Source organism: Tachypleus tridentatus, unplaced genomic scaffold, assembly GCF_004210375.1.
Source record: "Tachypleus tridentatus isolate NWPU-2018 unplaced genomic scaffold, ASM421037v1 Hic_cluster_1, whole genome shotgun sequence".
Classification (NCBI taxonomy): domain Eukaryota; kingdom Metazoa; phylum Arthropoda; class Merostomata; order Xiphosura; family Limulidae; genus Tachypleus; species Tachypleus tridentatus.
This window is the reverse complement of record NW_027467777.1, coordinates 29424659-29452077: the sequence shown is the minus strand read 5'-3', so window position 1 is coordinate 29452077 and position 27419 is coordinate 29424659. Positions and strand designations below refer to the sequence as shown.

General features: G+C 30.8%; 1 pseudogene across 1 annotated transcript in view; it reads left to right on the top strand.

The window, feature by feature from the left end:
- The first annotated feature begins 7703 nt into the window (after positions 1–7703).
- Positions 7704–27419, top strand: part of LOC143241983 (peroxidasin homolog) — a 45811-nt pseudogene continuing 26095 nt past the window's right edge. The window contains exons 1-5 of the transcript XR_013022379.1: positions 7704–7841; positions 8276–8347; positions 15695–15766; positions 19046–19117; positions 23892–23963. The product of XR_013022379.1 is annotated as a peroxidasin homolog (transcript). The remainder of the gene's footprint in view (positions 7842–8275; positions 8348–15694; positions 15767–19045; positions 19118–23891; positions 23964–27419) is intronic.

The window sequence follows — 27419 nt, the reverse complement described above, 5'->3', positions numbered from 1 at the left end:
GAAACCAGAGGTTATTTACTGGGATAGAAAGACTATTAGGAAATATAAATAAGCGAAATACAATGCCTGTTTTTTTAAAAGTAAAACACCGACGCAGTGCTGTGATAAAAAAATTCGGCGTTTAATTTTCTAAACAGAATATAACCAGATAATAAAACTTAGAACTACTTGTTAGCTACAGTTCGTGCTCGTGTTTTAAACCAGGCAGTTCACTCCATTTTCTATGTTTCATGATGACTTATTATACCTTTGATTCTAAGCTGGGTTTCTACAGATTAACTAACTGGTTCAAAGTGATACGATCGAATGTTATTAGAATCGAAATTTATGTCAAACTGTACCATGCGCAGTGACTTTTTTAACATCATTACATCACGTGACTAAAACTTCGGCAAAACTCCTAACTTTAATTATATTGATAAATAATAAACACACGTTGTGTTTAATAATAATAAATATATAAATGTCTTTATTTTCGATGTTTATATTTTTAGCCATATTTTTTGGTCCCACTATTCTATATATATTCAATATTTCTCTCACCATTTCCTAATAGATAAGTGACATCTGATTGTCATTATACTCACACAGCTGAAGACTTGACCACTTTCTTCAACATCCACTTCAACTCTTACTTCATTGTTTCCATCTAGTGATGTGAGTCAGTCGAGCGAAAAACTCATCTTCACTGTAATGGTGTATTGGGAAGAAAAATAAAAATATTTCAATATATGTATATATTCTCACATGTTCCTCATTATGACTTGGTGTTACACATATATCTATTTAACACGTTTCTTCTTATGATTTGATGTTACGTATATGTGTATTCTCACATGTTTCTTGCTTATGACTTGGTGTTACATATATATATATATATTCTCACATGTTTCTTGTATATGACTTAGTGTTACATAGATATCTATTGTCACATGTTTCTTATGTGATTCAGTGTTACATAGATATCTATTGTCACATGTTTCTTCTATGTGATTCAGTGTTACATAGATATCTATTGTCACATGTTTCTTATGTGATTCAGTGTTACATAGATATCTATTGTCACATGTTTCTTCTATGTGATTCAGTGTTACATAGATATCTATTGTCACATGTTGCTTATATGTGATTCAGTGTTACATAGATATCTATTGTCACATGTTTCTTCTATGTGATTCAGTGTTACATAGGTATCTATTGTCACATATTGCTTATATATGATTCAGTGTTACATAGATATCTATTGTCACATGTTGCTTATATGTGATTCAGTGTTACATATATATATCTATTGTCACATGTTTCTTCTATGTGATTCAGTGTTACATAGATATCTATTGTCACATGTTTCTTCTATGTGATTCAGTGTTACATAGATATCTATTGTCACATGTTGCTTATATGTGATTCAGTGTTACATAGATATCTATTGTCACATGTTTCTTATATGTGATTCAGTGTTACATAGATATCTATTGTCACATGTTTCTTCTATGTGATTCAGTGTTACATAGATATCTATTGTCACATGTTTCTTATGTGATTCAGTGTTACATAGATATCTATTGTCACATGTTTCTTCTATGTGATTCAGTGTTACATATATATATCTATTGTCACATGTTTCTTCTATGTGATTCAGTGTTACATAGATATCTATTGTCACATGTTGCTTATATATGATTCAGTGTTACATAGATATCTATTGTCACATGTTTCTTATATGTGATTCAGTGTTACATATATAGATCTATTGTCACATGTTTCTTATATGTGATTCAGTGTTACATAGATATCTATTGTCACATGTTGCTTATATGTGATTCAGTGTTACATAGATATCTATTGTCACATGTTTCTTATATGTGATTCAGTGTTACATAGATATCTATTGTCACATGTTTCTTATATGTGATTCAGTGTTACATATATATATCTATTGTCACATTTTCTTATATGTGATTCAGTGTTACATAGATATCTATTGTCACATATTGCTTATATATGATTCAGTGTTACATAGATATCTATTGTCACATGTTGCTTATATGTGATTCAGTGTTACATATATATATCTATTGTCACATGTTTCTTCTATGTGATTCAGTGTTACATAGATATCTATTGTCACATGTTTCTTCTATGTGATTCAGTGTTACATAGATATCTATTGTCACATGTTGCTTATATGTGATTCAGTGTTACATAGATATCTATTGTCACATGTTTCTTATATGTGATTCAGTGTTACATAGATATCTATTGTCACATGTTTCTTCTATGTGATTCAGTGTTACATAGATATCTATTGTCACATGTTTCTTATGTGATTCAGTGTTACATAGATATCTATTGTCACATGTTTCTTCTATGTGATTCGGTGTTACATATATATATCTATTGTCACATGTTTCTTCTATGTGATTCAGTGTTACATAGATATCTATTGTCACATGTTGCTTATATATGATTCAGTGTTACATAGATATCTATTGTCACATGTTTCTTATATGTGATTCAGTGTTACATATATAGATCTATTGTCACATGTTTCTTATATGTGTTTCAGTGTTACATAGATATCTATTGTCACATGTTGCTTATATGTGATTCAGTGTTACATAGATATCTATTGTCACATGTTGCTTATATATGATTCAGTGTTACATAGATATCTATTGTCACATATTTTTTGTTTGATATATGACTCGGTGTTACAGGGATTAAAGCACTTTTTTTCCCTTCGTTTTAAGCCTAAACTTCTCACTTGATAGAAAGTTTAAACTTGCAGTAAGCGTGTTGAGTTTTGTAACATAGTTGTCTAGTAGAAGGAAAAACATTTTTGTATGAGATTTGTTTATTGTAGTTTTTACTTTCTGTAGAACCGTAAAATTAAACGTTTTGAATAACACGTTCAGAGAAAATAAAAACTATTATAACTTTCACAAAAAGCTTAACCTACGAAAATTTTTATTTTTTTTCTAGTAGTTTTGACCTCGAAGTTTAACCCTAGTGGTCATTAGAGGTTATGTTTTAAAACTGTGGAGTACGAAAAATGCAATCAGATTTATTCTACCCATGGAAGAACATATAAACAGACTCAGCCCAAGTAAAACATGTTAAATACAGAATATAAACAGACTCATCCAATAGTATAACATGTTAAACACAGAATATTACCAGAATAAGTTAAACTTAGAATGACACCCCCAGTCGCACGCGGCATATCTGCGAACTTCATCGCTAGAAACCTGATTTGGATACCCGTAGTGGGCAGAGCACAGATAACCCATTGTGTTGCTTTGTGCTTAATTACAAACGTAGAACGACCTTAGAAAGGACCTGAACTTTAGATAATTTAACTAATAATTAGGTTAGCGTGTTGGTGTCTGTGGATTTGGACCTTCAACCGTGTTTGAAAGTTATTCTATATAAGTTCATTGCAGATGACGCGGCACGAGGTTTAATATATCATATTAACTGACTAATGTTTTACCTGTATATTCCAGGTTTAATGCATCATATTAACTGATCAATGTTTTACCTGTGTATTCCAGGTTTAATGCATCATATTAACTGACTAATGTTTTACCTGTATATTCCAGGTTTAATGCATCATATTAATTGACTAATGTTTTACCTGTATATTCCAGGTTTAATGTATCATATTAATTGACTAATGTTTTACCTGTATATTCCAGGTTTAATGCATCATATTAACTGACTAATGTTTTACCTGTATATTCCAGGTTTAATGCATCATATTAACTGACTAATGTTTTACCTGTATATTCCAGGTTTAATGTATCATATTAACTGACCAATGTTTTACCTGTATATTCCAGGTTTAATGTTTCATATTAATTGACTAATGTTTTACCTGTATATTCCAGGTTTAATGTATTATATTAACTGACCAATGTTTTACCTGTATATTCCAGGTTTAATGTATCATATTAACTGACCAATGTTTTACCTGTATATTCCAGGTTTAATGTTTCATATTAATTGACTAATGTTTTACTTGTATATTACAGGTTTAATGTATTATATTAACTGACCAATGTTTTACCTGTATATTCCAGGTTTAATGCATCATATTAATTGACTAATGTTTTACCTGTATATTCCAGGTTTAATGTATTATATTAACTGACCAATGTTTTACCTGTATATTCCAGGTTTAATGTATCATATTAACTGACCAATGTTTTACCTGTATATTCCAGGTTTAATGCATCATATTAATTGACTAATGTTTTACCTGTATATTCCAGGTTTAATGTATCATATTAATTGACTAATGTTTTACCTGTATATTCCAGGTTTAATGTATCATATTAACTGACCAATGTTTTACCTGTATATTACAGGTTTAATGTATCATATTAATTGACCAATGTTTTACCTGTATATTACAGGTTTAATGTATCATATTAACTGACTAATGTTTTACCTTGGTTGGATTCCAAGTTAAACATTATTTTGACAAGCGGGATCTGCTATTATTACGTGTTATAAAACATAATGTTTGAATGTTGTGATGAATTACTGGTATAGTTTTAAAATAAAAACAACTTTTTTTTTTTAAACACGCTTTTCTTTTGCTTATTTAATCGTTTACCAAACATACAACGAAAAGAAAATTTATAAATTATGTTCATAGAACAAAGTAGAAATGCATTAATATGAAATCTAGCCAGTGGATAATTAGGATAAAAAAGTGAAAACGTAAGTAAGGACAGAATATAGAGACCGCTCTTTACTATCTTGCTAGATTGTTGGTTAGGGTTAGACTTTACAGGCAGTCTTTTGTTATTAAAAAAACGTAATTATTTTCATTCAACTATCGTGAGAGTCAAACTTCACGAAGAACTTTGGCTTATGAACTGTGAGAATAAAACTTGTAATTGATTCTTGTATCATAAGGATTAGTTCATTCTTAGTTTCTTGTTGACACCTTAATTTGGGGCTTATAGAACCATAGGTAAATATTTTCACAAGTTTCACAGGTGTGATGGAGATATTGACCATTTAAACAATATAATCAGATTAGTTCAGCCTCTAAACTCTAATTTAATTATTGTGTTCCTAAGTTCATTTGTTTCATTACATTTTAAAACGATACTATGTATTCTCTTTTGCGTTGTTTATTTTAGGCTGTGGAAAGAGGGGCCCATTAAAGAGAAACTGTTCAGCGTGTATCAGTAATATTTATGACTCAATGTTTTGTCAATGATGTAAAAAAACTGTGAGAATAAAACACTTGGCGTTCTTTGTGGTTCTTTCTTTTATAATTATCGAAGCTGTTAGCATCTGAGTTTAATTCTTGGAATAAATATGTGTGTGTGTCCAGAAATGACCTGTCGTTCGAGTGAAGCATAGATAAGAGACGCCGTTAGGTGGATTTGTACATGTGCAGCGAGAACTTAATAAAAAATAACCTTCCTCAATGTAGAAAACTTCACTCATAAGTTCAGCTGCAAATACGAACTATTGAGAGACTATTTAGTCTTCGAGAGGAGTCTGTTATGTAGGCACTGACAGGGTTGTGTTGTCTCGTAATAATGGCAGAAATGAATTTAGGTAGGCGAGTGAATGTAATAACATTTTTGTATTTCGGTACTCGTAGGTTTGGGTAGAAGACATTTTTCTTTTGTTCTTTCCGTTCCGTAGTTGTGGCTGATGAAAATGGATTATTAAATAAACTCCAATTTAATAATTCTCTGTACCTTCTACAGAGAAGTGGCTGTGGGCGTTAAGAGAGCGAGGTTCTATATAAATTGTAAGGTTTTCAAAACTTGAACTGATATGTTAAATTCAGGAAATTATACTTTTATTGTTAGACTGGCTTGTTTAAAGTGTCCTTGAGGTTAAGCACAGCTTAGCTCATTATTATAAATAGAAAGATAATACAAAAAGAGAGTGAGAAAGGATAACTAAACAGTGAAACACTGACATTACTAAAAACTGAAAATATCAAATACTGACATTGGTAAAACATTGGAGTTTATAAATTTACACGGATTTGTTAATAGTAATGATGTGTCTTACTACTCGGTGTTATCAGTGTACCCTGATTGGTTAATATGAATGTCGTGTTTTACAATTCAATGTTATAAACTGTTGATTTAAGTGGTTATTTAGAGGTCAGTTGAAAAATGTCTTGTGTCTTGGATATCACAAACGACCAAGAGAGACGGATTCTGTTTAGATTTACATGGTCTGCACTTATAGACGTTCAGTTACAGTTCAAGTACGCGACATATGATATGCAGGGGAAGTTTGAAGATTAAAAAGAAATAGGTTAATGAAATAAGAAAAATCAAAGGTTATCTAAATTACATTACGTAATAATTAATATCAGCATTTTCCCTATGGATGAAATATGTAATGTTTTTAGAATATAACCTGAAAATAACAACAGGAAAACAACAACAGAAACACACGAACGACGACAACAACAACAAAACAAAAACTTTACGTGGTGTATTAAATTTTGTTATTGGCTTTTTATTTATTACTTTGCTTTAAGAATGTTTGGTTAGAAGCGTTAAAAAGTCAGTTGGTAACGTCATTCTGTTTGTATTGTTTAGGTACGTGTGAATGAATTTATTTCTAAGACATTTCTGCCAATTCACTTACCAGTTAGCGTTAATTATGTTGTAAAGTCATCTTCTAATAATGCTTTAAGAATGTTTAGTTAGAAGCGTTAAGAAGTCAGTTGGTAACGTCATTCTGTTTGTATTGTTTAGGTACGTGTGAATGAGTTTGTTTGTTTGTTTTGTTTGTTTTGGAATTTCGCACAAAGCTACTCGAGGGCTATCTGTGCTAGCCGTCCCTAATTTAGCAGTGTAAGACTAGAGGGAAGGCAGCTAGTCATCACCACCCACCGCCAACTCTTGGGCTACTCTTTTACCAACGAATAGTGGGATTGACCGTCACATTATACACCCCCACGGCTGGGAGGGCGAGCATGTTTAGCGCGACGCGGGCGCGAACCCGCGACCCTCGGATTACGGTCGCACGCCTTACGCGCTTGGCCATGCCAGGCCGTGAATGAGTTTCTTTCTAAGACATTTCTGCCAATTTATGTACCAGTTAGCAATAATTATGTTGTAAAGTCATCTTCTAATAATATCATAAAAAGCTAAAGACGTATGTAAGTAATAGCAATATGTAATTAAGCTAACAAATTATTATAAATAACATGCAGTTATGTTACATCAGCCATTGTTGGCTGTAGGTAATTAGTGTTAAATAATTGTCCCCGCTAGTACAGCGGTATGTCTCCGGATTTACAATGCTAAAATCAGGGGTTCGATTCACCTTGGTGGACTGAGCAGATAGCCCTTTGTGGCTTTGCTATACGAAAACAAACACACAGGTAAACAATTATTATTTATGGTAAGTCGTTCGAGTAAATCACTTAATATCAACAATAAGTAATTAGGGTTAACCAATCAATATCAAGTTAACCAGTTATTATAATTTATATAACAAGAACGTAGGGTGCAACACTTATTGTTAGCTATGTATGTGTTAAATAATTAACTTGTACGTTAAATAGTTAGGGTTAACCAATCAATATTGAGTATATGCAATAAGGATAAAAAAATATATAATTAAAGTTAACCATTCGTAATTAACGGTATTCAATTAAGATTACAAACTTTTAATTGATTAATAGTCATTTAGTTAAGGCTAAACAATATAAAATGTATAATATGTAACTAGGCTTAATCAGTTGGTATTTTTATGTTTTGCAGAGATTTGAGATTCAACAAGATAAAAGAAGTCACTGCCAACACATTTAAAAATCTCAAACGTTTGAATACACTGTAAGTACATTTTACGACCTAGGATTTCATAATCCTAAAACGTTCTTTCCTGAAACGTGATTGGTTAATATTAGAAAATACTAACTAAATCAGTTTTATTGGTGTAAAGTTAACAGAAAGTGGATTTAAGGTGTTAGAAGTTTTAATATCATTATTAAAATATAGAATCTTTATCTGTAATTTCTAAATGAAAATAAAAAGACTGGAACATCATAGGCCTTCAATTAAATTATTTTTTTAATTATTGCATAATATTAATTGGTACTATTTTAATTTTTATCTGGTAAACTGGTAGTAACGTAAATATTGTTGAGATAAATATTTATCTATTTACGTTATTCGTAAGAGGTTTGAAAAGTTGTTTATTTAGTATGTAAATGAAAATAATGAATATTTTACTTTGTACAAATGTTAAAATTATTTATGCTTTACAGACTGCTAAACAACAACCACATTACGAAGATAGAAAATAATGCATTTACAGGCCTGAAAGAATTGCGGTACCTGTAAGTACTAAGATATTTGGTAATTGTTTATCACGTGTTGTTAGTATGATATACTCCAGCTATATTAAACCTGTTGAGTTTAACAAACAATAAAAGAAAGAACATAATATCTCGAATTGTTCTTATTTTTTTTGTAGTCAAACACAAAGCTATATTGTAGGCTATCTGTGCTCTGCCCACCACGGGTATGGAAAAACAGTTTCTAGCATTGTAAGTCTGCATACATACCATTGTGCCACTGGATCCTAATTCCTGATGGCAAACATTTTATAACAGAAGATAAATTACATCAAAAATTATTTGATCTACACTGAGACATCAGCAGGATTGTATTAACAAGTGTGTAAGCTAGAAGGGCTCATGGCTCGTGTCCTGTTGCCGCAATTTCGCTCTGCTAACTTTGGAACCTGTTAGAGTTAAGGTCAAATGTCACTATTAGGTCAGACAAGAGTTGAAGATAGTTACTGTTGACTAGCTGACATTAACTTAAAATCCAAAACAATCGAACATTCAATAACTGTGACACACGCACTTTTTTGCTTCACTGGAAAAATGAAAATGGGATATTTTAAGGCTCTAGTTGAGTAAAGATTTGACCATCACTCTTATGTTGTATTCATGAGGCTTGGTTTGACCATCACTCTTATATTGTATTCATGAGGCTTGGTTTGACCATCACTCTTATTTTGTATTCATGAGGCTTGGTTTGACCATCACTCTTATATTGTATTCATGAGGCTTGGTTTGACCATCACTCTTATGTTGTATTTGTGAGGCTTGGTTTGACCATCACTCTTATATTGTATTCGTGAGGCTTGGTTTGACCATCACTCTTATGTTGTATTCGTGAGGCTTGGATTTTGTGGAAAGGAGACTCAAGTCCCAACACCACAGATTCACATTCAAACACAATAATGACTAGGATTACTCCCGGCTTGCCACATTCGAACACAATAACAACTAGGATTACTTCCGGCCTGTCACATTCAAACACAATAACGACTAGGATTACTCCCGGCCTGTCACATTCAAACACAACAACGACTAGGATTACTCCTGACCTGTCACATTCAAACACAATAACCACTAGGATTACACCCGGCCTGTCACATTCAAACACAATAACGACTAGGATTACTCCTGACCTGTCACGTTCAAACACAATAACCACTAGGATTACTCCTGGCCTGTCACGTTCAAACACAATAACGACTAGGATTACACCTGGCCTGTCACGTTCAAACACAATAACGACTAGGATTACTCCTGGCCTGTCACATTCAAACACAATAATGATCAGGATTACTCCTGACCTGTCACGTTCAAACACAATAACGACTAGGATTACACCTGGCCTGTCACATTCAAACACAATAATGATCAGGATTACTCCTGACCTGTCACGTTCAAACACAATAACGACTAGGATTACACCTGGCCTGTCACATTTAAACACAATAATGACTAGGATTACTCCTGGCCTGTCACGTTCAAACACAATAATGACTAGGATTACTCCTGGCCTGTCACTTTCATACACAATTATGACTAGGATTACTCCTGGCCTGTCACATTTATACACAATAATGACTAGGATTACTCCTGGCCTGTCACATTCAAACACAATAATGACTAGGATTACTCCTGGCCTGTCACATTCAAACACAGTAACGACTAGGATTACTCCTGGCCTGTCACATTCAAACACAATAACGACTAGGATTACTCCTGACCTGTCACATTGAAACACAATAACGACTAGGATTACTCCTGGCCTGCTAGCTGCAGGTGCTTCCATTATTATTTATTAAACTGCTTTTATCTGCCATTTTGAAACAGTTAACTAAACTAAAGGTCTGAAAAAAACAATAACAGTTTCACCCAAACATCAAAACTTATGTAAGCATTATAATGTTGTTAACACATCAAAATGCTAATAATATTAATATCGCTCTCTCATCTTAACATAACAGTGCTTACAAATTATATTAATACCTCTTTTATGTTAACAGGGTTTACAAATTATATTAACACCTCTTTTATGTTAACAGGGTTTACAGATTATATTAACACCTCTTTCATGTTAACAGGGTTTACAGATTATATTAACACTTCTTTTATGTTAACAGGGTTTACAGATTATATTAACACCTCTTTTATGTTAACAGGGTTTACAGATTATATTAACACCTCTTTTATGTTAACAGGGTTTACAGATTATATTAACACCCCTTTCATGTTAACAGGGTTTACAGATTATATTAACACCTCTTTTATGTTAACAGGGTTTACAGATTATATTAACACCTCTTTTATGTTAACAGGGTTTACAGATTATATTAACACCTCTTTTATGTTAACAGGGTTTACAGATTATATTAACACCCCTTTCATGTTAACAGGGTTTACAGATTATATTAACACCTCTTTTATGTTAACAGGGTTTACAGATTATATTAACACCTCTTTTATGTTAACAGGGTTTACAGATTATATTAACACCCTTTCATGTTAACAGGGTTTACAGATTATATTAACACCTCTTTTATGTTAACAGGGTTTACAGATTATATTAACACCTCTTTTATGTTAACAGGGTTTACAGATTATATTAACACCTCTTTTATGTTAACAGGGTTTACAGATTATATTAACACCTTTCATGTTAACAGGGTTTACAGATTATATTAACACCTCTTTTATGTTAACAGGGTTTACAAATTATATTAATACCTCTTTTATGTTAACAGGGTTTACAGATTATATTAACACCTCATTCATGTTAACAGGGTTTACAGATTATGTTAACACCTCTTTCATGTTAACAGTGTTTAGAAATTATTTTTTGTTTGTTTTGAATTTTGTGCAAAGCTACTCGAGGGCTCTCTGTGCTAGCCATCCCTAATTTAGTAGTGTAAGAAGAGGGAAGGCAGCTAGTCATCACCACTCACTGCCAACTCTTGGGCTACTCTTTTACCATCGAATAGTGGAATTGACCATCACATTATAATTCCCCCATGGCTGAAAGAGCGAGTATGTTTGGTGCGATGGGGATGCGAACCCGTGACCCTCAGATTACGAATTGAACGCCTTAACCCACCTGGCCATGCTGGGCCTGTTTAGAAATTAACACCTATTTCATTCTAAGTGTTTGTTAATATGAATGTTTCTCACCTGTTAACTGTTTATAACACTTTTTCTCACGTTAACTGTTTCTAACACTTTTACTCACATGTTAACTGTTTATAAAATTTTTCTTCCATGTTATCTGTTTATAACACTTTTTCTCACATGTTAACTGTTTATAACACATTTTCTCACATGTTAACTGTTTATAACACTTTTTCTCAATGTTATCTGTTTATAACACATTTTCTCACATGTTAATTGTTTATAACACTTTTTCTCACATGTTACTTGTTTATAACACTTTTTCTTACATGTTAACTGTTCATAACACTTTTTCTCACATGTTAACTGTTTATAACACTTTTTCCAAATATTTTTTAATTTTTCAATACTGTGTTTGCTATGAATTCTTCCAAACTAAACTGTTCACTTTTAGAATTGTTTCTCTTCTATTTAAGTAGATATCATACATGGTCATGATCAAATGTTTTTACTGATGCAACAGTGTAGTGAGTAAACCTAGGCTTACGTGAGACATAAGTTCTCAGTCTTGACAAATGGAACTAATATATTGAATATATAACTTGTGTAACATTAGCTTTATCAGAAATAGTCAGATAAAGGAAGGTTCTGAGTACAATAAAGTGGTATTATTATGTTTTATTTACTGTGGAATAGTAAAGGGATTACATCGCCATTCTGTTTCATTGCTATATAATAAGACAACTTAGAATTTCTTTAATATTTGAATATTAAGGTAGCTTTTCCTGTCATTCTGCTTCATTGTTGAATATTAAGGTAGCTTTTCCTATCATTCTGCTTCATTGTTGAATATTAAGGTAGCTTTTCCTGTCATTCTGCTTCATTGTTGAATATTAAGGTAGCTTTTCCTGTCATTCTGCTTCATTGTTGAATATTAAGGTAGCTTTTCCTGTCATTCTGCTTCATTGTTGAATATTAAGGTAGCTTTTCCTGTCATTCTGCTTCATTGTTGAATATTAAGGTAGCTTTTCCTGTCATTCTGCTTCATTTTTGAATATTAAGGTAGCTTTTCCTGTCATTCTGCTTCATTGTTGAATATTAAGGTAGCTTTTCCTGTCATTCTGCTTCATTGTTGAATATTAAGGTAGCTTTTCCTGTCATTCTGCTTCATTGTTGAATATTAAGGTAGCTTTTCCTGTCATTCTGCTTCATTGTTGAATATTAAGGTAGCTTTTCCTGTCATTCTGCTTCATTGTTGAATATTAAGGTAGCTTTTCCTATCATTCTGCTTCATTGTTGAATATTAAGGTAGCTTTTCCTGTCATTCTGCTTCATTGTTGAATATTAAGGTAGTTTTTCAATAAATTGTTGAATTGTCAGTTTATTAACAGCGTAGAATACAAAAGATGTTTTAAAATGAGTAATGATATGTTGTACATAATGATATATATTATATTATATGTAGTGATATGTTGTACATAATGATATATATTATATTATATGTAGTGATATGTTGTACATAATGATATATATTATATTGTTATATGTAATGATATGTTGTACATAATGATATATATTATATTATGTTATATGTAATGATATGTTGTACATAATGATATATATTATGTTATATGTAATGATATGTTGTACATGATATATATTATATTATGTTATATGTAGTGATATGTTGTACATAATGATATATATTATATTATGTTATATGTAGTGATATGTTGTACATAATGATATATATTATATTATGTTATATGTAATGATATGCTGTACATAATGATATATATTATATTATGTTATATGTAATATGTTGTACATAATGATATATATTATATTATGTTATATGTAGTGATATGTTACACATAATGATATATATTATATTATGTTATATGTAATGATATGTTGTACATAATGATATATATTATCTTGTATAAAATGATATATATTATGTTATATGTAATGATATGTTGTACATAATGATATATATTATATTATGTTATATGTAGTGATATGTTGTACATAATGATATATATTATATTATGTTATATGTAGTGATATGTTGTACATAATGATATATATTATATTATATTATGTTATATGTAATGATATGTTGTACATAATGATATATATTATATTATGTTATATGTAGTGATATGTTGTACATAATGATATATATTATATTATGTTATATGTAGTGATATGTTGTACATAATGATATATATTATATTATATTATGTTATATGTAATGATATGTTGTACATAATGATATATATTATATTATATTATATGTAATGATATGCTGTACATAATGATATATATTATATTATATTATGTTATATGTAATGATATGTTGTACATAATGATATATATATTATATTATGTTATATGTAATGATATGTTGTACTTAATGATATATATTATATTATATTATATGTAATGATATGTTGTACATAATGATATATGTTATATAATATTATGTTATATGTAATGATATGTTGTACTTAATGATATATATTATATTATATTATATGTAATGATATGTTGTACATAATGATATATATTATATTATATTATGTTATATGTAATGATATGTTGTACATAATGATATATATTATATTATGTTATATGTAATGATATGTTGTACATAATGATATATATTATATTATGTTATATGTAATGATATGTTGTACTTAATGATATATATTATATTATGTTATATGTAATGATATGTTGTACATAATGATATATATTATATTATGTTATATGTAATATGTTGTACATAATGATATATATTATATTATATGTAATGATATGTTGTACATAATGATATATATTATATTATATTATGTTATATGTAATGATATGTTGTACATAATGATATATATTATATTATATTATGTTATATGTAATGATATGTTGTACATAATGATATATATTATATTATATTATATGTAGTGATATGTTGTACATAATGATATATATTATATTATATGTTATATGTAATGATATGTTGCACATAATGATATATATAATATTATGTTATATGTAATGATATGTTGTACATAATGATATATATTATATTATGTTATATGTAATGATATGTTGTACATGATATATATTATATGTTATATGTAGTGATATGTTGTACATAATGATATATATTATATTATGTTATATGTAATGATATGCTGTACATAATGATATATATTATATTATGTTATATGTAATATGTTGTACATAATGATATATATTATATTATGTTATATGTAGTGATATGTTACACATAATGATATATATTATATTATGTTATATGTAATGATATGTTGTACATAATGATATATATTATATTATGTTATATGTAGTGATATGTTACACATAATGATATATATTATATTATGTTATATGTAGTGATATGTTACACATAATGATATATATTATATTATGTTAGATATAATCGTGTATATATATATTGTTATATATAATTGTATATATATATATTATGTTATATATAATTGTATATATATATATTATGTTATATATAATTGTATATATATATATTATGTTATATATAATGGTGTATATATATTATGTTATATATAATGGTTTATATATATTATGTTATATATAATGGTATATATATATATTATGTTAGATGTTATGATATATGCTATACATAATGGTATATATATTATGTTATGTATAATGATATATTATATTATGTATTGTGGTATATATATTATGTATAATGGTATATATATTATGTTACATTAAAACTAAGATTTCTTGGAACAGAGACTTTATCACAAGTTATATGAACAACTCTGTTGTTACAGACTAGTGTCAACACCTCCATGTGAGTTAGACATTGGTAATAAATTAAAAATTGTTCTGACATAACAGCTAGCAAACAGAAACTATGGTTGTAACATTCTACTTTCATATTGTATAGGTAGTTCAGACCTATTAGTTTCAGAATTGTATAAAGTTGTTTATTTTGGTGTTTTCATCTAAGCTGGAAAATATCAGAAGGATATAAATAGAATAAATATTAGTAGAGTGTTGATTATGAACATTAAATGTCTCAAAACATTTTAATGTTTGCAAGGAATGATTTTTTTATATTTTTATATATATATACATCCACTTCTATATATTTTTATATCTTTATGTAGATATACATCCATTTCTATATATTTTTATATCTTGATATATATTTTTTCTCAGATATTTATACAAAAACAAAATTAGAACTATTGGACAAGATGCGTTTCGAGGATTGGAGAAGTTGGAACAGTTGTAAGTCAGTGTTTTAAACCTACTTTTATTTATTGTTTGTCTGAATTTATACAGCTCGTATAGGATATTTACTCTTAAAAAACAGAAAAACAACAAGTTTTGAGATTTGATTAAACAACAAGTACTATCTTCCTAATGGTTAAAAGTTACATCTTATAAATAATAGTGTAAACAGTATAATAGTGGAAGTTCTTAAAAGTTCAGTTTCACTCCCATTGTATTTACTGGTATTGTTGTATTACTCAGTAATACTGAGAGTTCTGGTGAATAACATTTTACACCCATCATGCTTGATGGTGTTGTTGTATTACTCAGTAATACTGAGAGTTCTGGTGAATAACATTTTACACCCATCATGCTTGATGGTGTTGTTGTATTACTCAGTAATAGTGAGAATTCTGGTAAATAACATTTTACACCCATCATGCTTGATGGTGTTGTTGTATTACTCAGTAATAGTGAGAATTCTGGTAAATAACATTTTACACCCATCATGCTTGATGGTGTTGTTGTATTACTCAGTAATACTGAGAGTTCTGGTGAATAACATTTTACACCCATCATGCTTGATGGTGTTGTTGTATTACTCAGTAATACTGAGAGTTCTGGTGAATAACATTTTACACCCATCATGCTTGATGGTGTTGTTGTATTACTCAGTAATACTGAGAGTTCTGGTGAATATCATTTTACACCCATCATGCTTGATGGTGTTGTTGTATTACTCAGTAATACTGAGAGTTCTGGTGAATAACATTTTACACCCATCATGCTTGATGGTGTTGTTGTTTTACTCAGTAATACTGAGAGTTCTGGTGAATAACATTTTACACCCATCATGCTTGATGGTGTTGTTGTATTACTCAGTAATACTGAGAGTTCTGGTGAATAACATTTTACACCCATCATGCTTGATGGTGTTGTTGTATTACTCAGTAATACTGAGAGTTCTGGTGAATAACATTTTACACCCATCATGCTTGATGGTGTTGTTGTATTACTCAGTAATACTGAGAGTTCTGGTGAATAACATTTTACACCCATCATGCTTGATGGTGTTGTTGTATTACTCAGTAATACTGAGAGTTCTGCTGAATAACATTTTACACTATCATGCTTGATGGTGTTGTTGTTTTACTCAGTAATACTGAGAGTTCTGGTGAATATCATTTTACACCCATCATGCTTGATGGTGTTGTTGTATTACTCAGTAATACTGAGAGTTCTGGTAAATAACATTTTACACCCATCATGCTTGATGGTGTTGTTGTATTACTCAGTAATAGTGAGAATTCTGGTAAATAACATTTTACACCCATCATGCTTGATGGTGTTGTTGTATTACTCAGTAATACTGAGAGTTCTGGTGAATATCATTTTACACCCATCATGCTTGATGGTGTTGTTGTATTACTCAGTAATAGTGAGAATTCTGGTAAATAACATTTTACACCCATCATGCTTGATGGTGTTGTTGTATTACTCAGTAATACTGAGAGTTCTGGTAAATAACATTTTACACCCATCATGCTTGATGGTGTTGTTGTATTACTCAGTAATACTGAGAGTTCTGGTAAATAACATTTTACACCCATCATGCTTGATGGTGTTGTTGTATTACTCAGTAATACTGAGAGTTCTGGTGAATAACATTTTACACCCATCATGCTTGATGGTGTTGTTGTATTACTCAGTAATACTGAGAGTTCTGGTAAATAACATTTTACACCCATCATGCTTGATGGTGTTGTTGTATTACTCAGTAATACTGAGAATTCTGGTGAATAACATTTTACACCCATCATGCTTGATGGTGTTGTTGTATTACTCAGTAATACTGAGAGTTCTGGTGAATAACATTTTACACCCATCATGCTTGATGGTGTTGTTGTATTACTCAGTAATACTGAGAGTTCTGGTGAATAACATTTTACACCCATCATGCTTGATGGTGTTGTTGTATTACTCAGTAATACTGAGAGTTCTGGTGAATAACATTTTACACCCATCTTGCTTGATGGTGTTGTTGTTTTACTCAGTAATACTGAGAGTTCTGGTGAATAACATTTTACACCCATCATGCTTGATGGTGTTGTTGTATTACTCAGTAATACTGAGAGTTCTGGTGAATAACATTTTACACCCATCATGCTTGATGGTGTTGTTGTATTACTCAGTAATACTGAGAGTTCTGGTAAATAACATTTTACACCCATCATGCTTGATGGTGTTGTTGTATTACTCAGTAATACTGAGAGTTCTGGTAAATAACATTTTACACCCATCATGCTTGATGGTGTTGTTGTATTACTCAGTAATACTGAGAGTTCTGGTGAATAACATTTTACACCCATCATGCTTGATGGTGTTGTTGTATTACTCAGTAATACTGAGAGTTCTGGTGAATATCATTTTACACCCATCATGCTTGATGGTGTTGTTGTATTACTCAGCAATACTGAGAGTTCTGGTGAATAACATTTTACACCCATCATGCTTGATGGTGTTGTTGTATTACTCAGTAATACTGAGAGTTCTGGTGAATAACATTTTACACCCATCATGCTTGATGGTGTTGTTGTATTACTCAGTAATACTGAGAGTTTTGGTGAATAACATTTTACACCCATCATGCTTGATGGTGTTGTTGTATTACTCAGTAATACTGAGAGTTCTGGTGAATAACATTTTACACCCATCATGCTTGATGGTGTTGTTGTTTTACTCAGTAATACTGAGAGTTCTGGTGAATAACATTTTACACCCATTATGCTTGATGGTGTTGTTGTTTTACTCAGTAATACTGAGAGTTCTGGTGAATAACATTTTACACCCATCATGCTTGATGGTGTTGTTGTATTACTCAGTAATACTGAGAGTTCTGGTGAATAACATTTTACACCCATCATGCTTGATGGTGTTGTTGTATTACTCAGTAATACTGAGAGTTCTGGTGAATAACATTTTACACCCATCATGCTTGATGGTGTTGTTGTATTACTCAGTAATACTGAGAGTTCTGGTGAATAACATTTTACACCCATCATGCTTGATGGTGTTGTTGTATTACTCAGTAATACTGAGAGTTCTGGTGAATAACATTTTACACACATCATGCTTGATGGTGTTGTTGTATTACTCAGTAATAGTGATTGTTCATAAAGCTTACATTTCACACACAGCACGTTTGACAGTATTTATTTTACTACCAACAGACACATCCAGATGCTAGTGGTCCTGGTTTATAGTTAATAGTTTGAAGTTTTCCTTTCTTTCCAGGTACATGCATTTCAACGAGATTCAAGCAATTGAGCCTAACACTTTTACAAACCTCCCATCTTTGGAAAGACTGTGAGTGATGTAGTTTTTGTTTTAAATATAACAGCAGCATTCACTGGTGTTCAGAAGTAGTAAATATAACCACAGTGTGGGTCTAAAGAACAAGATATTCAGTGTTTTTGTATATGAAATGTTACCCAGAATTATTAATACTTTATTTAACAACAAAGATTATTTTTCCACAATTAAAACAAAATATCATCTCTACCAGGGCCACAGCACATAACTCTTAAGCATATTGTGGACTACAAGCCACAAAATATTTCTTTATTGGGATCATAACACACAAATCTTGCAGTACAAACAACAGTTAACACAAATAACACCCTCTAGACTGTATCACATTAATCTTGTATGTAATATGGACTACAACAAACAATTTTTTGTTTCTATTTAGCATTCTTTACAACACACGTAGTATTTATTACCCTCACAGTTCTTGATAAGAATTTCTTTTACAGGTACAAATATCAGTTGTGTACAGAAACATACACTGAATAATATTTTAGAGCCAACCTGTTGAGACTTACTGAAAATAACCATTCATATTGAGACCAGCAAGACAGTCAGAGCCAGTGTGATATGTTTTTGTGACCACAGTTAGATGATTTGAACTTACTTAAAACACTGTCTTCAGTGACAACAACAAGACAATCATAGCCAGTGTGATATGTTTTTGTGACCACAGTTAGATGATTTGAACTTAAAACACTGTCTTCAGTGACAACAACAAGACAGTCATAGCCAGTGTGACCTGTTTTTGTGACCACAGTTAGATGATTTGAACTTACTTAAAACACTGTCTTCAGTGACAACAACAAGACAGTCATAGCCAGTGTGACCTGTTTTTGTGACCACAGTTAGATGATTTGAACTTACTTAAAACACTGTCTTCAGTGACAACAACAAGACAGTCATAGCCAGTGTGACCTGGTTTTGTGACCACAGTTAGATGACTTGAACTTACTTAAAACACTGTCTTCAGTGACAACAACAAGACAGTCAGAGCCAGTGTGACCTGTTTTTGTGACCACAGTTAGATGATTTGAACTTACTTAAAACACTGTCTTCAGTGACAACAACAAGACAGTCATAGCCAGTGTGACCTGTTTTTGTGACCACAGTTAGATGATTTGAACTTACTTAAAACACTGTCTTCAGTGACAACAACAAGACAGTCAGAGCCAGTGTGACCTGTTTTTGTGACCACAGTTAGATGATTTTATTTGTAGGTTTTAACATCTAAATGCATTTGTATTTCCTGTCATAGATTGTGAGCACACGACATTAAGTTGAGGTCAGAAACCTAGGAGCAAAAGATAACCAGAACGGCTATTGTTCCTTGATGACGAGAAAACCCACTTGTAGAGAAAAATGTACATTTAAAAATGGCTGGTAGGGATTGAGAAAACATTTATGTAGAGGAGTGAACAATTTTTGGACCTTCTTTGGTCATCGTCAGGTTCACAAAGAAAGAAAGAGGTAACTGACCGATTGCTGACCACATGTTTGAAGGGGGTTGTGTAATTGAGTGTAGAAATGTATAGGGCGTGCTGAGATGTTTGATTATTTTCATTAATATAGGTATAAAGGTGTTCCTCTGTATTGATTTATTTTCGGCTTGAGCTGTTGTATAAGTAAGGCTTCTTTAATTTTGCATTTATTTATGTTTGTTTCTTTATTTAGTATTTGGGTGTTTTTATGGTTATGTTGTGTTTATTTGGTTTGCAGTGTTTGAAAACGTATGAAAATGACTTTTTGTGTTCTTTGAATCTATTTTCCATTTTTCTACTTGTTTCTCCAATATAGAAGTCATGGCAGTTATCACATTGTATTTTATAAATAATGTTGGTGTGGTGTTTGTCAGTATAGTATTCACAGAGTATAGACCTCAGTTTTGTGCCTGGTTTTTGAATAAATTTGGTATTAACTGGAATGTCATATTTTGTTACTAGTTTTTGCCAAATATTGGTTATTTGTCTGCTGATGTCAGGAATATATGGTATACAGCAGTATATGGTTTTGTGACTTTTTGATTCGTGAGATATATTTACTTTTGTTGGTTGATTTTGCTTTCTGTCTAGGTGTGTGCGTATAATGTTTTCTACGGTTTGTGGAGGAAACTTATTGATGTTGATGAAGTATTGTTTTATTTTGTCTAATTCATCATTAATTTTATCTGGTGAACATAGTTTTATGGCTGTGTTTATTTGGTTTCTTAATATGTTGAGTTTTTGTTTTGTTTCATGTTCTGGGTCCCAAGGAAAGTATAGTTCAGTATGGGTGATTTTTCGGTGGATTTCTGTTTTAAATTGTGTATCAGTTCTTGTAATTTTGAGGTTAAGAAATGATATGTGATTGCTTTCTTCCTGTTCATATGTGAAGTTAATGTTGGGATGCATAGAGTTAATGTTAAACTAGAAAAACTAAGATGCAAACAACAGAAAGGACACCAACACAACAAACCGTTGACTAACCACATAATTAACAGATCCGACCGACAATTAAACACAGACGAGATACATCTACTTAACAAAGGACTCAACTTCACAATAGCACCAAGGTACATTCCAACCATAGAAATAAAAACATGTTTAGAAGATCTAGCCAGGAGACTTGTGATACTTTCCACAGAAAACAAAAACTAGAAAACTGAATACAACCAACAGAAAGAAGACAACTTAGACAATTTTATTGACACCCAACAGCGAAACTTCCAAAAAAAATTTAAAATTTATATTTTCCAGAAACACTTAAAAACATCTTAAACGATTTTTTCAAAGACTTTTCTCACAAAACCATCAACATAATTTCACAAAACAGAAAACTAAAAAACAATCTTACAAAAAGATACATTAATTCCATTAAAAGCCTAAAACAAAACCAAAACATTAAAATTCTGAAAGCAGATAAAGGAAATGCTGTAGTCATAATGAACATGAATGAACACATCCAAAAAATGAAGAACATCCTATCAGACTCGAACAAATTTAAACCAATACACACAAATCCAACAAAGACACACGAAACGCAACTAAACAAATTACTACTACAAATGAAAAAAGCCAACACAGTTTCACAAACACTTTATTCCTACCTACGTAAAACCGACTCACACACACAACAAATTTACGGCATCCCAAAACCTCATAAACCAGATTGTCCATTACGACCAATAATGTCCACATATGAATCGTTTAATTACAATCTTGGTAAATACATAGCATGGGCATTCTTCAAATATGTAACATCAGCCATCTCATTCATCAAAGACTATTTTAATTTCAAGTCTAACCTTAATCAACTTAATCATAAAGCCTTAATGGCCAGTTTCGATGTTATATCCTCTTTACAGAAGTTCCAACCACTGAAGCCTGCAAGATAGCCTTAGAACTCAAAATCTGAGACCCTAACTCATCAACAGACATTCCCAGCAACCAATTAGCAACCATCATAGAATTCACCACGATAAAGACAAACTTCATGTTCAACAACCACAACTATGTACAAACAAATGGCCAAGGCAACCCAGTATCACCAGTTCTAGCCAATATTTTTATGACACAAGTTTAAACACAAGTGATTACCACAGCATTACATCCAACTATACTAGTACAGATATGTAGATGACACGTTTGTGGGATTCACATCTACAGAACACACACTGAATTTTTTCAATCACATTAACTTTATACATTCCAACATTAACTTCACATGTGAACAGGAAGAAAGCAATCAAATATCATTTCTTAACCTCAAAATTACAAGAACTGATACACAATATAAAACAGAAATCCACCAAAAAATCACCCATACTGGATTATACATTCCTTGGGACTCAGCATGTGAAACAAAATAAAAACTCAACATACTAAGAAACCAAATAAACACAGCCATAAAACTATGCTCCCCAGATAAAATTAACTATGAATTAGACAAAATAAAACAATACTTCATCAACATCAATAAGTTTCCTCCACAAACCGTATAAAACATTATATACACACACACCTAGACAAAAAGCAAAATCAACCAACAAAAGTAAATATATCTCACGAATTAAAAAATCATGAAACCATATACTGCTGCATACCATATATTCCTGACATCAGCAGACAAATAACAAACATTTGGCAAAAACTAGTAACAAAATATGACATTCCAGTTAATACCAAATTTATTCAAAAACCCGGCACAAAACTGAGGTCTATACTATGTAAAAACTACACTGACAAACACCACACCAACATTATTTATAAAATACAATGTGATAACTGCCACGACTTCTATTTTGGAGAAACAAGTAGAAAAATGGAAACCAGATTCAAAGAACATAAAAAGTCACCTTCACACGTTTTCGAAAACTGCAAGTGAAATAAACACAACATAACCATAGAAAACACTGAAATACTAAATAAAAAAAAGAAATAAACAAATGCAAAATTAAAGAAGCCTTACTTATACAATAACTCAAGCCCAAAATAAACCAATATAAATGAACACCTTTATACCTATATTTATAAATATATCCAACATCTAAGCATGCCCTCTACATTTCTACACTCAATTACACAGCCCCTTCAAACATGTGGTCAGCTATCGGTCAGTTCCTCTTTCTTTCTTTGTGAACCTGACGATGACATAGTGTTTTCTCTACCCATACCAGCTGTTATTATTTGTTGTTATTTTGTTTCTTTAATTTATGTATAAAACTTAGTGCTGTTTAAGTGTTGCAGAATAATTCAGTTTTCTGTGACTTTAATTATTTTACTTTTTTTTTAAACAGATTTTTACACAATAATCGTTTGTCAAGGATACCAGTTGGTGCTTTTCAGGGTATGAAGTCCTTAAGGAGATTGTAAGTGATAAAGAACTCATGAATTTGAAAGTTTATCACATTAAACTACAACCACTAGTTAAGTTTATCACAAACAATATTTAAAACAGGTTTGTTTCCTTCAAACCCTTGATTGTATCATATTAAACTACAACCACTAGTTAAGTTTATCACAACCAATATTATAAACAGATTTGTTTCCTTCAAACCCTTGAGTGTATCACATTAAACTACAACCACTAGTTAAGATTATCACAAACAATATTTAAAATAGATTTGTTACCTTCAAATCCTTAAGTGTATCACATTAAACTACAATCATTAATTTTGCCTTTAGAGTTACATCAGGTAAAATACATTGTGTTATTACAGGATTCAAAGTAAAATCAGTTTGAATGATGCATGATACTTAACAAGCAAATTACGTGGTGGCAACCATACTAAATAACTACTTTCTTAAAGCTAAGTATAATTAGACTTGATTTGTTTAAAGTTAAAGTTAAGTCCACAGTCATTCCACTGTGCCACTGACGGTATATAATGAGATGAATAATTAAATTTAGATGATATTAACTTTGTGGACATTATCAAAATATAACCATTTACTGTGTGAAGAATAAATATAATTTGACTATTTACATTAACAAAATAAAACCATTTACTGTTTGAAGAATAAATATAATTTGACTATTTACATTATCAAAATAAAACCATTGACTGTGTGAAAAATAAATATAATTTGACTACTTACATTATCAAAATATAACCAGCTACTGTGTAAAGAATAAATATAATTTGACTGTTTACATAATCAAAATATAACCATTTACTGTTTGAAGAATAAATATAATTTGACTATTTTTCTTATCAAAGTATAACCATTTACTGTGTGAAGAATAAATATAATTTGACTATTTACATTAACAAAATAAAACCATTTACTGTTTGAAGAATAAATATAATTTGACTATTTACATTATCAAAATAAAACCATTGACTGTGTGAAAAATAAATATAATTTGACTACTTACATTATCAAAATATAACCAGCTACTGTGTAAAGAATAAATATAATTTGACTGTTTACATAATCAAAATATAACCATTTACTGTTTGAAGAATAAATATAATTTGACTATTTTTCTTATCAAAGTATAACCATTTACTGTGTGAAGAATAAATATAATTTGACTGTTTACATTATCAAAATATAACCATTAACTGTGTGAAGAATAAATATAATTTGACTGTTTACATTGTCAAAATATAACCAGCTACTGTGTAAAGAATAAATATAATTTGACTGTTTACATTATCAAAATATAACCATTTATTTTGTGAAGAATAAATATAATTTGACTATTTACATTATCAGAAGTGTGAAACAAACAATTATTGGAAGGTTCTGCTTTATGCAAGTAAAACAAGCAAGCTGTCTCATCAGAAGTGTGAAACAAACAATTATTGGAAGATTCTGCTTTATTGAACTAAGACAAGCAAGCTGTCTCATCAGAAGTGTGAAACAAACAATTATTGGAAGATTGTGCTTTATGCAACTAAGACAAGCAAGCTGTCTCATAAGAAGTGTGAAACAAACAATTATATGGAAGATTCTGCTTTATTGAACTAAGACAAGCAAGCTGTCTCATCAGAAGTGTGAAACAAACAATTATTGGAAGATTGTGCTTTATGCAACTAATACAAGCAAGCTGTCTCATCAGAAGTGTGAAACAAGTAATTATTGGAAGATTGTGCTTCATGCAATTGAGACAAGCAAGCTGTCTCATCAGAAGTGTGAACAAATAATTATTAGAAGATTCTGCTTTATGCAACTGAGACAAGCAAGCTGTCTCATCAGAAGTGTGAAACAAACAATTATTGGAAGATTCTGTTTTATGCAATTGAGACAAGCAAGCTGTCTCCTCAGAAATGTGAAACAAACAATTATTGGAAGATTGTGCTTTATGCAACTGAGACAAGCAAGCTGTCTCATCAGAAATGTGAAACAAACAATTATTGGAAGATTCTGCTTTATACAACTAAGTCAAGTAAGCTATCTCATCAGAAGTATGAAACAAACAATTATTGGAAGATTGTGCTTTATGCAACTAAGACAAGCAAGCTGTCTCATCAGAAGTGTGAAACAAACAATTATTGGAAGATTCTGCTTTATACAACTAAGACAAGTAAGCTGTCTCATCAAAAGTGTGAAACAAACAATTATTGGAAGTTTGTGCTTTATGCAACTAAGACAAGCAAGCTGTCTCATCAGAAGTGTGAAACAAACAATTATTGGAAGATTCTGCTTTATACAACTAAGACAAGTAAGCTGTCTCATCAGAAGTGTGAAACAAACAATTATTGGAAGATTGTGCTTTATGCAACTAAGACAAGCAAGCTGTCTCATCAGTGTATTTGTCCAACTCACCCATTCTTCTCCCAACATTTGTCCTAAAAAACAACAAGTAATTTTGTTGACAGAAACACAACTAAAAATTAATGGAGAAATGAATGCTCTAAGTGATACAATTGATTTGTATGCCCTCTTACGTTGGGATTCCATGACTAATTATTGCACAAAATAAGATATTTGCTATTTTGTTTTTCAGTTGTTAAACATAAGGTTACAGAATGGGATATTTGTGGTTTTCCATGGTGATCAAAACCTGATTTTTAACATTGACTCAGCAGGAGGTTGGAGTGACCTTGTCCTTGAGTTCAATTTTATTTACATAACTGTTTCTAGACTTTTTAAAAAATTGTTAAATAACTTATTTTTTCAATTTCATTGTTGGTATTGGTTACACATCCTGCAACTCTTATGTCCTTCTAATAACAAGGTAATTTCCAAGAATACCAGTTTCAGGTGTTCAAACTATGATTATATGTATTTATCTGTACCTCAAATTATACCTTAATTGTTAGGTAGAAGTTGTTTAGTATTGTTGCCACCAGGTGATATGCTTGTTAAATCGTGTGCATTGTTATCTGGTTTTAATTTGGATGCTATAATAACTTAATGTATCTTACCTAATGTAGCCCTAAGGGCAAAACCCATGATTATAATTTAATATATATTACTCAAGGGTTTGAGAGTAACAAAACTGCTCATGTAATTTGTGATATTGTGCTTTAATATCTGTTTAAATGATATTTAGGTGAGATGATACATTTATTTAATATCCTGTTTCCCAAAACAACTTGAATTGCTATAAGACACAGTTCTTCCATAGAGTAAATTTCATACAGTCCCAGACAGCTTAATAAACGTTATGTGGGTTATAGTAACTGGTTTACATCTTAAATGCAGAAAAAACGTTATTTGAACTTTGGGACTGTCAGAGCTTCATAAGAACAGTGGTAGACCTAGATTTGTTTCGGGTTTCCCAAACAAATCCATCTTTATCTTGAAGTGACATGTATCTTTTTAGAACATTAACTTAGATCATAGCTATTAGCATGTTCTAAAATACAGGA